This window comes from Monodon monoceros, unplaced genomic scaffold (assembly GCF_005190385.1).
Source record: "Monodon monoceros isolate NGI ecotype Baffin Bay Population unplaced genomic scaffold, NGI_Narwhal_1 Super_Scaffold_18, whole genome shotgun sequence".
Taxonomy (NCBI): domain Eukaryota; kingdom Metazoa; phylum Chordata; class Mammalia; order Artiodactyla; family Monodontidae; genus Monodon; species Monodon monoceros.
In genome coordinates, this window is record NW_021703774.1 from 87,592,588 (window position 1) to 87,606,981 (window position 14,394).

Sequence of the window (14,394 nt, forward strand, 5' to 3'; positions counted from 1 at the left end):
CTGAGGAAAAAAACTGTCCCCTAAAATGACTTTTTAAGACCACAAAAACTTTGAATTTAGACCATGGTTTGTTGTTTACCAGTTGTATGTGAGCAAGTTACCTAACCCTCTTATCTATTTTTCATTAGCAAAATGGGGATAATATTCTTATTTGGAAAGAATTTTGTGACGATTATCCAGACATTGCCTGACACAATAGGGCTGCTCAATAAATGGTATCTAGTGCTGGTTATCAGGAATCAGCTCACAGTCTCCAGCTCATGAATATACTGACTCCATATGTATTGGAAATATATGCATAACTTGACTGGAGTAGAGTTTTAGGGACTGTTCTTCTACAGGCGTGCACAGACCACCCATCCATCTATCCACTCATTCATTCATTCAATAAATGATGAGAACCTACTAGGTGTTGTGGAGACTCAAAGATAAAGAAGGCTTGACCACTTTTCTTCAGGAATTTCTAATGTAATAGGGAAGATATAGGAGGCTCACAAACAATGATAGAATGCAGAATGCAGTAAATATTTTAATATGAAGAATGAAAGTGCTATAGGATATCTGAAGACAGGAAAGCAACTTCTTTGTGGCCAACATCCATAGCAGCAGTTAAGGTTTGTGGTGAGCCACTGTACATCACTCAAGAGGATAGATATTCTCCCTTAATAACTCCTGGTCCCAATCCTACAGGTTAGAGCAGTGGGTTCCATGTAGCACATAGGTGTTCAAAACAAGCAGAGCCAGGGTTTCTTTCCTCCTTGTGACTACTGTACAATATTTCATTCCAATTTTCCCCAGAGCCAGCATCAAATAAGGAGTCCCATAAAGTCTCTGAGGTATTTAACCAGTGAAATTCTAAATTTAAATACTTTGTCATGTCACATGTTCAAGTTCTTTTTCATGGGTAATTTAGTATGAGTGTTTTAGTTTGAGTATCTTAGAGAAGTGAACTATATAAATATAAAAAGTTATTTTAAAGAATGATTTATTTAATAACAAAAATAAATAACACCTCCAATTTCTTAATTTTTGAAAAATGACTTTTAAATGAAGGGTTGGAGTTTATCTTTCACTTCTTAGGAGTCCCAAAGAGTACTTTGAAAATAAAATTGTATTTTGCAAAAAATAATTCTCTCACTCAAAACTTCAGTTCTTGTAAGATTTCTTTATGTCATTGAAAAAAAAGAGATTTTTAATGTGACTAATTTGGCTTGTTATCCCTACAGCATTATTTATATAGTTTTCACTAAGTTAGTTAAATTTTAAAGAAAGCAATCTTAAAATTACCTGTTGGATTCATACAGAATAATTACTAGGAGGACAAACTGAGTCCACTGGTAAAATATTAGTTGTATGGATTGTTATTATCAGTATCTTTTTTGGAGAATTAAAGGATTTTGAACACTTAGATTTACTACTGCTGATATCAACTCAAGGAATTAAGCAACAACACAGGTCTGGGATCAATAATTCATGAATGTCACTTAGCTTGCCATTCTGTAAAGCAGAGTGGTTTTGGCCCAACAGGGATGTTTTAAGTGACCCTGAGTCAATACTCAGTATATAGGGTGTTGGTTGAAAGTGTAATTTCTGGAGTCAGACTGGCGGGATTCAGATTCTGTGGCCCTACCCATACCAACAGTAAGATCTTGCTTAAATTTCCTATGAATCACATTCTCATGTATAAAATGGGAGAGTTGGGAGAGGATAATTGCTTCACCTCATGCAGTTTTGGTGTGTAAAAATTAAATAAATAAATCACTAAGAACAGTACCAAACACATAATGAGTGTTAATTACCGATAATCCCCAACAGCTCTGTATGATGGCTGGTTAAACTAAAAGATTCTGGCTACCAATTCTGAGTCATGGGAAGGGTTTTTGTTTGTTTGTTTTTGTTTTGTGGGTTCTTTTCTTTCTTTTTTTTCCCAGACCAAATAGCACTTCTTGAATACCAGCTCAGTGTCCTACAATTCAACTCAATTCTGACACCATCTACCAGGAGATACCATCAGATTCCACTGGTTAAGGGCTCAGTCTTACAAGACTGTCCATTTCAGACATCATTCTCAAGTCCAGGTTGTCACCTGTGCTTCTCACTGACTGGCTATAGATTGGAGGTTCCAAGGACTCCCTTTTCTGATTAATTTGCTAGAGTGGCTCACAGAACTCAGAGAAACATTTTATTTACTAGCTCACTGGCTTATTATAAAAGGATATAACCCAAGAACATCCAGATGGAAGAGATACCTAGGGCAATGTATGGGGAAATGGCACTGAGCCTCTTTGCCCTTTCCCAGTGTGCCTGGCAACCAGGCTGCATCCTTGGGTGCTTTCCAAAGGTTCCCTCATTAACATGACGGAAGACACCTTTATATCTCTCATCACTTAGGAAATTCCAATGGTTTTAGGAGCTTTAGGGACAAAGACCACATATATATTTCTCATTATAAATCACAATATCACATTACCATTACCCCCATTCTACAGATGAAAAAAACTGAAAAGTTTAAAGGTAAAATGATTTGTCCCTAAACTCAGGGTTTAGAAGCTAGCAATAGATGAACCTAAAGTGTTTGACCTTAAAGCTTATTCAGACAGAAAGAACAGTAATAAGTTTGAGGTTTTCAAGTTGCTTTTAGTGCAGTGCTGGTTCCCATGTATGAAACAATCCCCAGATGTTTTACACTTGTTAATACACACTTCATGCTGCAGGTGGAAAAGGTAAGTGCTAGAATGATACAAATGGAGGATAAAAGGTGTCAGAATGTTATTTTAGAAATATAGCAATGTAAGTGAGGGAGAGAAGAGGCTGTATAGAACAGCTCAAAAAAATAAGCACACAGACATGATATATTATTATATGCCAGCCTATCTGAGTTTGAGATAAATCCAAAAAGTAAGTAATGCATTCGTTTTCCTGCTGGGCTTAGGATGAAGGTTTATTAAAAACTTGAAATTTTATGAATATAAAATTGTGGTATCTACCATGTTTTTGCCATGAAAACCACTACTTGCTTTTTATTCACTGAAGAATTCTCTACAGTGTATATTGTAGTTTCTAACAGCAAGAACTGCTGATGTTTTCCTCTAGACTCCTGGCCCCAAACTCTAAAGAGTCTAACCAAAAGAAGAAAAATATGATTATCTTTGCAGTAGAATAATACTGTAAACAGACGGAATGTTTTAAAGTATTATTTTTTAGAGGGAGAAAGTTGGGGAAAGAAAAACAGTGACTTGAGATAAACAACAACAGTAAAGGTATACCTTTGGTCAATCATTTTGACCCTGTTATCATGTACTTGCACATTTTCTAAGTTCTGTCTAAGTATGGGTCAGATTTTAGGCCTGCCTGATCTCAGAGATGGAACTCACTACTAAGGAATTCCATGTATGCTGAATTCCACACTGAATGGACTGGAAGTCACATTGCTTCATACAATAAACAGAAAAATTAGTATTATTAAGTTCTTTTGGCAAAGACTGGCAAGTTGTTTCAGAACTTGTTTCTCTTTCTTCCTGAGTCCACAGATTAACTACACTTCTAGTTTCTCTTGGGTACATATGGTCGAGTGACTGAATTTTGTCCCTTGGAATGTGGACAAGACCAATAGATGTCACTTCTAGCCTTGATTTATGGAAATCTTCTATGTGATCCTATTCTCTCTCTTTTCCTTTCTGCTGGTTGAATGAAGAGAGTGCTGAGGCCTTAAAGGTGACGGAGGCCACCTGTAGAATAACCCTAGGTTCCTGAATGTTGGCATAAACAGAGCAACACCCAATGCCCAACATCAACTTGACTTTATGTGAGAGAGAAATTAACTTCTCTTGGATTAAGTCTTTGAGATTTGGGGGTCAATCTACTCCTTTGGTGGAAGCTGTGATGATCCTTCTTCAAGAAGGTCCTTCTTCAGAAATGAAGGACTTATTCCTAGGGAATGCTGCTATCAGACAGCCCCCCACCACATCAGCCATCTTTGAGGATGCCTGGACTAAAGAGCTTTGTCTTATCAAAGGTCATACTCCCTTGTAGGAGTGGATTTTATCCAATCACTTGTGAACAAGCTGGTTCAAAGGTGAACAAGCTCCTCAACTCAACTAGGGATAACTCTAAAAAGCCATCTCGGTGGCAGAGCACCTGTGAGGCAGGCTGAGGACTTTACTGAGACTTCATTATAGAACAGTTTCTTCTACCCAGTTCTCCTGTCTTCCTTTCCCTTCCACAGGTATCAGTGTCAAGAATTCTCTCTTTATAGGAATATGCTGCATGGCAACTTCCATCTGAGTCTGCAAGGAGTTCACGGCAATTAAAGAATCTCAGATACACATTCCTTTTATATGGACCTTCTGCCTTTTCCCACACAGCATTTCTTTGCATATCAGGAATTTTAATATTTACTTATTTAGAACCCAAATCTTTCCTACCTTGGGCTTTAATTGTAACACAAGTGAAAAGTTGAAATGAAAAATCTTAATTCAAAATTAATTCCAGACGGTAAGTTTATTGGTTTCAGCTCAGACTTTAGTCTCTGATTGACCTGATCAAAACCCCAGATCTCCTTCTTGCTTCTGTGAGAAATTAGGGCTCTTCTTAGCTTCTATGATCTTCTGTGTCTTCATCTATAAAATAGGATAATATTAGTATCTATTCACGGCGTTGAGAAGATTAAATACAATTACATATTCAGAACACAATGTGTCCTTAATAATGGTAGACTATCATAATTTAGTCTTAGTTTATCCTTTAGCCTTATTTATTCTTACTGCCTATACTAGAGGCATACTTGGTTAAATAACTTGCCACCCAGCTATACAATCCTGCGTTCTACCACAATGGAATACTCTTATGCTTTGCATGTTCTGCTCACCCTTCAGGGTCTACCTGAATTGCATCCTCCTTAGAAGTTCATGGTACCTCTATCTGGGTAAAATATTTCCCTTTCTTGAACTCTTGTAACAATTTACCTTCACTTTTCTTATGACATCTATGTGCCGTCTCTGCTGCTAGATTGTAAGCAGCTCAAAGTCAAATCCCATGTCTGATTTATCTTTACATTTGCTTAAGCCCTAGCACAGTTCCTTGCATAAAGACCTCAATAAATATTCATTGCATAATTGCATGCATGAATTAGGTCAGCATAATGTCCTCACCTGAAATTTGCATATATGCAAAATGAAATTCCAACCCATAATTACCTAGAACAGGGTCTTATATCAGAGTTGTCAGGTTGTATATGGTTTCCAACAGAAAAGATTCTCACAGACAGAATGCCAGCAGACTGTGATGGTTATTTTTATTAGAGGGAATCAAAATGCAGCTAAAGTTAGAAGTAAGCAAATATGAAATATCAGTAAAATCATTTATTTACCTAACAAATACTTATAATGGCTTGTATTATGTGACAGACATTTTTCTAAGAACTGTATAAATATTAAATCATTTCATCTTCATAACAACCTGGTGAAGTCAGTGCTGCTGTTAGTCTCATTATACAGATGAACAAAGGGAGGTACAGAGAGTTTTCAGTTATGTGCTCAAAAATACTCAGATAAAAAAATGGCAGAGCCAGGTACTAAAGCCTGTTACACTCATCTGCCTTCTACCTCTTTGGAGTTAATCTCACTGCACCCCACCAAGATTTGCTGCTGCTTCCCCTGCTTTTGTCTCATGCTAAAGTGATTTTTTATTGGCTGGTAAGAATTATATTCCAACCATTGCACATGGGTTTCTGATAAGAAAAGTTTATGCTTTATGTGATTGGTTTGTAAAAGATAAGTCAGGAAAATGACCAAACAGAAGGAGTAACTGGCATTATAATCAGTGTTAGGAGCACAGTATGTAGACTAAATAAATGCTTCTTGAATGAACAAATTAGACAAGAAGAGAATGTGTTCTTGTTAGTGAGCCATAGAGTAATCCCAGATGTATGTGGGTAGTTAGCTGCACACTCATATGCTTGAAATTTTATGCGTTTTAAAAAAAAGATAAATCAATGGACAACATGCTCAGAGCCTAGATAGATCATTTCTTAAATCTCAATCTAAAAATATACTAATTGTATCACTGTGTAAGTGTTTAGAACTCACATGTCTAAGAGGGCTCAGACTTCTCAGACAGGAGGCATTGCTTTCCTGTAACTGATAATACAATTACAATACAATAGATTTTAACCATTCCAGGAGAAATTATAACTATAAGAAAAACAGAAATTGGCTGATTTTTCATAGTATAGTTCTCAAGGAATAAAGGAATTCCCAGAATATATGCAGTATGACATATTTTTTATACAGTTCAAAGGCAAGTATACATCTATATGTGATAAAGTAGAAGAAAGCCAACAAGGGAATGATAAAAACAAAATTCAGTATAGAGGTTACTCTGGCAGAGTGGGGAATGGGAGGAGTGGAATAAGAAATAATACAGAGATAGATATGAGCTACTGGTAATATTCTATTCTTAGGTGATTTGATGGGTTCATAGAATTATATTCAGTAAATAAGCAAATAAATAAAATTCAAAAGGGCATTAATGACCAGTGATGATAATGTTCATGAGTGAAAGATTATGCTTAATTTATTCCTATGCCCTGATATAATAACGATAAAAAGTAAACTATCTTAAAAATAGACTTATATATATATTATAAATGATATTTAACAGATTTTTAAAATGTGTCAGGGGTCCATAAAGCTAAGAGAGGTCAGTGTCTTACCAATTTTAATGATCAATGATAAATTAAAATGTAAGGGTGGAGGTGGTTTGATAAAACCTAGACAAAGGAAAGTGGAAGATTTCATTCATTTATTCACCCCTCTATCCACTCAGCAACCTTTTATAGAGCACTAGCTATTGCTCTGGAACAATTCTGTAGGTAGTAGATGAAGTGGAAGACATATATAGATGAATACAGCTAATTCATTTATTCCTTCTATTCAGCCAAATGGTCTTCATATACTGCATGTTATATGATAGGCAGTGACTGAGGTGCTGATGATACAATGGTTAGTAAGATAGACTGTCTCTGCTTGCATTCTGGTAGGTAAGGCATATATTTTTAGGTAATTATTATAAAGTGTGATGAGCATTATGATAGCAGAAATATAGGATGCTAACAGAGAGCCATGGGAACAGAAGGAACAAGAATGTGTCTATTTACCTTAATGCCTATGAAAATCACAAGGGAGATAATAGTTGAGAGAGGTCTTAAAGGCTGAATAGGAGCTTACTTGGCAGAGATGAGAATGGACATTCAGGTAGATTGATCAGATTGTAGAAAGCATGAAAATAAAACAAAAAGATAGCAGGTTGCTTTTAGAAAAAGCAAATAGCTTGATATGACTAGGACATGGAGTACACTGGAAAGAAGTGTTCGGGTTACATTTTTGAGAGAGGTTATATGCTATGCTAGAGGACTGCATATCATTCTAAAGAGATGAACTTTGTTTTATAGCAACAGAGAAATACAGATATTTGTGTTGTAGAAATAAAGAAGGTCAGAGTGGCGAGAGACAGAGAATTCAGTTAGCAAGCAGTGGAAATTACCCAGGAAAGAGTTGTAAATAGTTCATATTTCCAGGTCTTTGATACTGAAAGGATGTGTCCAGAGTGAATAAAATTGTTCCTAATACTGAAGCAAAGAGTTTGCACCCTAAGGAATCAAACATATGTGTCCTCATGTTTGTGTCTGTGTGTGGTGGTGGGTGGGATAATATGTAGAGTGAAACAATTACTAAAAAAAAAAAAAAAATTTAAGCCACAATGCAAGATGGTATGTGTCTAAATGCTTATAGGATCAGAGAGAGAGAGAGAGAGAGAGGTTTAGAATAGAAGGGATAATTTCAGTGCAAAGTTGTTTTTAAGATGAGAGAAGACTTAGATAAGCCTGAAGAAAGAGAGAGGACCCAGTGAACAGGGAGAAACTGGAGCTACTAAGAAAAATGAGATAAATATGGAAGGAACGTTTCTCAGGAATTAAAAAGGGTTGGGATTTATAACTGTGGTGGAGCAGTAAGATAAAAGGAAAGATTTCTGTTCCTGTGAAGGTGAAAATGGATGAGTAGATATAGATAATGGTCACCATTTGGAGAACCGAGGTGCAGGATAGTTAGGGAGCTCAATATCCTTAATAAAGTCTGAAATGAGGCCATCTGCTAAGAGAGAAGTGGTGAGATTTTAGATGTTAAAGAATTAGATGACTGTAGTATCAAGGGGTCAATTGTAATCAAGTTTCTTAATAATCTGTGCTTAAGTTATCAGAGTCTCAGTGGCAATGGAGAGTAGTACGTTCAGTGAATGAAAGAAGATGCGAGAGTACATTGCAAAGAAGTTATTAGAGGCCTATAAAGAAAAAACGTGACAGTGAGGTCTAAGATATGGTCAAGTTTGTGCGTGAATGATGCAGGGTGGAGGAGGCTGTTGGTTGATGGATGGAGAGGCCACAAACTGAGGTTGAAAGCTGACTGGGTCATGGCATGGATGTAAATGTCAGTAAGAAAGAAAGGAAAGATTAGGCTGGAAAGGTAATGTGTATATAATCGTAAAAGTAAAATTAGGTTCTCTGGGGTTTAGGAAATTGTGGTAATAAAAGAAGAACATTGTAAAATGCATTGGGATAGTAAAAGAAATGATAGATCACAAAATTTTTCAAAAGCTGAGAGTAGCTACTTCTAATCTATGTTCATATTCAGCTTCCTGGCCTCTCAACCTGCATTCTTCTTCAGATAATCAAGATAATGTATTTACATGGACTTCTATTTTTAGTTTTTGTTATATTTACATTAATAAAACAAATGTAAAAATGTAGCTATGTGGTAAGTAGTATTGTTAACTACTTATTTCAGGTACCTTGTCATATTTGGTCCATACCAGTCCCCTCCATTATTTCATTTATTTAATGATTCCATTGTATCTCCATTCCTAGTTCCTATCTTCCTCCCTTTCTTTACCATATGCCAAATTTCAAATGTACATAACATGAATCTTTTCGCTTGCATGTACTCTTACAGAACGTGTATTGCTGTTTAGTATGTAATTTTAATTAACATAAAATGGCATTATGTAATATATTTTGTTCAATACTTTTCACTGAGTGATGCCTTTAATTCCACCTAGATTGTTATGATTACATCTATTTTTTTTAACATCTTTATTGGAGTATAATTGCTTTACAATGGTGTGTTAGTTTCTGCTTTATAACAAAGTGAATCAGCTATACATATACATATATCCCCATATCTCCTCCCTCTTGCATCTCCCTCACACCCTCGCTATCCCAACCCTCTAGATGGTCACAAAGCACTGAGCTGATCTCCGCACAATGTGGCTGCTTCCCACTAGCTATCTATTTTACATTTGGTAGTGTATATATGTCCATGCCACTCTCTCACTTTGTCCCAGCTTACCCTTCCCCCTCCCCACGTCCTCAAATCCATTCTCTACATCTGCGTCTTTATTCCTGTCCTGCCCCTAGGTTCTTCAGAACCATTTTTTTTTTTTTAGATTCCATATACATGTGTTAACATACAATATTTGTTTTTCTCTTTCTGACTTACTTCACTCTGTATGACAGATTCTAGGTCCATCCAACTCAATACAAATAACTCAATTTCGTTCCTTTTTATGGCTGAGTAATATTCCATTGTATACATGTGCCACATCTTCTTTATCCATTCATCTGTCAATGGACACTTAGGTTGCTTCCATGTCCTGGCTATTGTAAATAGAGCTGCAATGAACATTGTGGTACATGACTCTTTTTGAATTATGGTTTTCTCAGGGTATATGCCCAGTAGTGGGATTACTGGGTCGTATGGTAGTTCTATTTTTAACTTTTTAAGGAACCGCCATACTGTTCTCTATAGTGGCTGTATCAATTTACATTCCCACCAACAGTGCAAGAGAGTTCCCTTTCTTCCACATCCTCTCCAGCATTTATGGATTATAGATTTTTTGATGATGGCCATTCTAACTGATGTGATGTGATACGTCATTGTAGTTTTGATTTGCATTCCTCTAATGATTAGTGATGTTGAGCATCCTTTAATGTGTTTGTTGGCAATCTGTATATCTTCTTTGGAGAAGTGTCTATTTAGGTCTTCTGCCCATTTTTGGATTGGGTTGTTTGTTTTTATGATATTGAGTTGCATGAGCTGCTTGTAAATTTTGGATATTAATACTTTGTCAGTTGCTTCATTTGAAAATATTTTCTCCCGTTCCAAGTGTTATCTTTTTGTCTTGTTTATGGTTTCCTTTGTTGTGCAAAAGCTTTTAAGTTTCATTAGGTCCCATTTGTTTATTTTTGTTTTTATTCCCATTTCTCTAGGAGGAGGGTCAAAAAGGATCTTACTGTGATTTATGTCATAGAGTGTTCTGCCTATGTTTCCCTCTAGTAGTTTTATAGTGTCTGGCCTTACATTTAGGTCTTTATTCCATTTTGAGTTTATTTTTGTGTATGGTGTTAGGGAGTGTTCTAATTTCATTCTTTTACATGTAGCTCTCCAGTTTTCCCAGCACCACTTATTGAAGAGACTGTCTTTTCTCCATTGTATATTCTTGCCTCCTTTATCAAAAATAAGGGGACCATATGTGTGTGGGTTTATTTCTGGGCTTTCTATCCTGTTCCATTGATCAATATTTCTGTTTTTGTGCCAGTACCATACTGTCTTGATTACTGTAGCTTTGTAGTATAGTCTGAAATCAGGGAGTCTGATTCCTCTAGCTCCATTTTTCTTTCTCAAGATTGCTTTGTCTATGTGGGTCTTCTGTGTTTCCATACAAGTTGTGCAGTTTTTTGTTCTAGTTCTGTGAAAAATACCATTGGTAGTGTGAGAAGTATTGCAATGAATCTGTAGATTGCTTTGGGTAATATAGTCATTTTCACAATGTTGATTCTTTCAATCCAAGAACATGGTATATCTCTCCATCTGTTTGTATCATCTTTAATTTCTTTCATCAGTGTCATAATTTTCTGCATACAGGTCTTTTGTCTCCTTAGGTAGGTTTATTCCTAGGTATTTTATTCTTTGTGTTGCAATGGTAAATGGGAGTGTTTCCTTAATTTCTCTTTCAGATTTTTCATCATTAGTGTATAGGAATGCAAGAGATTTCTGTGCATTAATTTTGTATCCTGCTACATTACCAAGTTCATTGATTAGCTCTAGTAGTTTTCTGGTAGCATCTTTAGGGTTCTCGATGTATAGTATCATGTCATCTGCAAACAGTGAAAACTTTACTTCTTCTTTTCCAATTTGGATTCCTTTTTCTTCTCTCATTGCTGTGGCTAAAACTTCCAAAACTATGTTGAATAATAGCGGTGAGAGTGGGCAACCTTGTCTTGTTCCTGATGTTAGAGGAAATGGTTTCAGTTTTTCACCATTAAGAATGATGTTGGCTATGAGTTTGTCATATATGGTATTTATTATGTTGAGGTAGGTGTCCTCCATGCTACTTTCTGTAGGGTTTTTATCATAAATGGGTGTTGAATTTTGCCAAAAGCTTTTTCTCCATCTATTGAGATGATCATAAGTTTTTTCTCCTTCAATTTGTTAACATGGTTTATCACATTGATTAATTTTCATATACTGAAGAATCCTTGCATTCCTGAGATAAACCCCACTTGATCATGGTGTATGATCCTTTTAATGTGCTGTTGGATTCTGTTTGCTAGTATTTTGTTGAGAATTTTCACGTCTATGTTCATCAGTGATGTTAGCCTGTATTTTTCTTTCTTTGTGACATCTTTATCTGGTTTTGGTATCAGGGTGATGGTGGCCTCATAGAATGAGTTTTGGAGTGTTCCTAACTCTGCTATATTTTGGAAGAGTTTGAGAAAGATAGGTGTTAGCTCTTCTCTAAATGTTTGGTAGAATTCGACTCTGAAGTCATGGGCATTTGTTTGTTGGAAGAATTTTAATCACAATCTCAATTTCAGTGCTTGTGATTGCTCTGTTTATATTTTCTCTTTCTTCCTGGTTCAGTCTCAGAAGGTTGTGCTTTTCTAAGAATTTGTCCATTTCTTCCAGGTTGTCCATTTTATTGGCATATAGTTTCTTGCAGTAATCTCTCATGATCCTTTTTATTTCTGCAGTGTCAGTTGTTATTTCTCCTTTTTCATTTCTAATTCTATTGTTTTGAGTCTTCTTCCTTTTTTTCTTGATGACTCTAGCTAATGGTTTATCAATTTTGTTTATATTCTCAAAGAACCAGCTTTTAGTTTTATTCATCTTTGCTATTGTTTCCTTCATTTCTTTTTCATTTATTTCTGATCTGATCTTTATGATTTCTTTCCTTCTGCTAACTTTGGGATTTTTTGTTCTTCTTTCTGTAATTGTTTTAGGTGTAAGATTAGACTGTTTATCTAAGATGTTTCTTGTTTCTTGAGGTAGGATTGTATTGCTATGAGCTTACCTTTTAGAACTTCTTTTGCTGCATGCCATAGGTTTTGGGTCATTGTGTTTTCATTGTAATTTGTTTCTAGGTATTTTTTGATTTCCTCTTGATTTCTTCAGTGATCTCTTGGTTATTTAGTAATGTATTATTTAGCCTCCATGTGTTTCTATTTTTTACAGATTTTTTCCTGTAATTGATATCTAGTCTCATAGCGTTGTGGTCAGAAAAGATATTTGATACAATTTCAGTTTTCTTAAATTTACCAAGGCTTGATTTGTGATAAAGATATGATCTATTCTGGAGAATGTTCCAAGAGCACTTGAGAAAAAACTGTATTCTGTTGTTTTTGGATGGAATGTCCTATAAATATCAATTAAGTCCATCTTGTTTAATGTATCATTTAAAGCTTGTGTTTCCTTATTTATTTTCATTTTGGATGATCTGTCCATTGGTGAAAGTGGGGTGTTAAAGTCCCCTACTATGATTGAGTTACTGTAAATTTCCCCTTTTATGGCTGTTAGCATTTGCCTTATGTAGTGAGGTGCTCCTATGTTTGGTACATAAATATTTACATTTCTTATATATTCTTCTTGGATTGATCCCTTGTTCCTTATGCAGTGTCCTTCTTTATCTCTTGTGATAGTGTTTATTTTAAAGTCTATTTTGTCTGATATGAGAATTGCTACTCCAGCTTTCTCTTGATTTCCATTTGCATGGAATATCTTTTTCCATCCCCTCAGTTTCAGTCATATGTGTCCCTAGGTCTGAAGTGAGTCCCTTGTAGACAGCATATATAAGGGTGTTGTTTTTGTATCCATTCAGCCAGTCTATGTCTTTTGGTTGGAGTATTCAATCCATTTACATTGAAGGTAATTATTGATATGTGTCTTCCTATTACCATTTTCTTAGTTGGTTTGGGTTTGTTATTGTAGATCTTTTCCTTTTCTTGTGTTTCCTGCCTAGAGAAGTTCCTTTAGCATTTTTTGTAAAGCTAGTTTGGTCGTGCTGAATTCTCTTAACTTTTGCTTGTCTGTAAAGATTTTAATTTCTCCGTCAAATCTGAATGAGATCCTTGCTGGGTAGAGTAATCTTCATTCGAGGTATTTCCCTTTCATCACTTTAAATATGTCCTGCCACTCCCTTCTGGCTTGCAGATTTTCTGCTGAATGATCAGCTCTTAACCTTATGGGGGTTCCCTTGTATGTTATTTGCTGCTTTTCCCTTGCTGCTTTAATATTTTTTCTTTGTATTTAATTTTTGACAGTTTGATTAATATGTGTCTTGGTGTGTTTCTCCTTGGATTTATCCTGTATGGGACTCTCTGTGCTTCCTCGACTAATTGACTATTTCCTTTCCCATATTAAGGAAGTTTTCAACTATAATCTCTTCAAATATTTTCTCAGTTCCTTTCTGTTCCTCTTCTTCTTCTGGGACCCCTATAATTCAAATGTTGGTGTGTTTAATGTTGTCCCAGAGGTCTCTGAGATTGTCCTCAATTCTTCTCATTCTTTATTCTGCTCTGCATTAGTCATTTCCACTATTTTATCTTCCAGGCCACTCCTCCATTCTTCTGCCTCAGTTAGTCAATCAGGTATTGATACTTTCTAGAGAATTTGTAATTTCATTTATTGTGTCGTTCATCATTGTTCGTTTGCTTTTTATTTCTTCTAAGTCCTTGTTAAACATTTCTTGTATTTTCTCCATTCTATTTCCAAGATTTTGGATCATCTTTACTATCATTACTCTGAATTCTTTTTCAGGTAGACTGCCTATTTCCTTTTCATTTGTTTGGTCTGGTGGGTTTTGATCTTCCTCCTTCATCTGCTGCATATTTCTCTGTCTTCTCATTTTGCTTAACTTACTGTGTTTGGGGTCTCCTTTTTGCAGGCTGCAGGTTCATAGTTCCCATTTTTTTTGGTGTCTGGTTCCAGTGGCTAAGTTTGGTTCAGTGGGTTGTGTAGGCTTCCTGGTGCAGGGGACTTGTGCCTGTGTTCTGGTGGGTAAGGC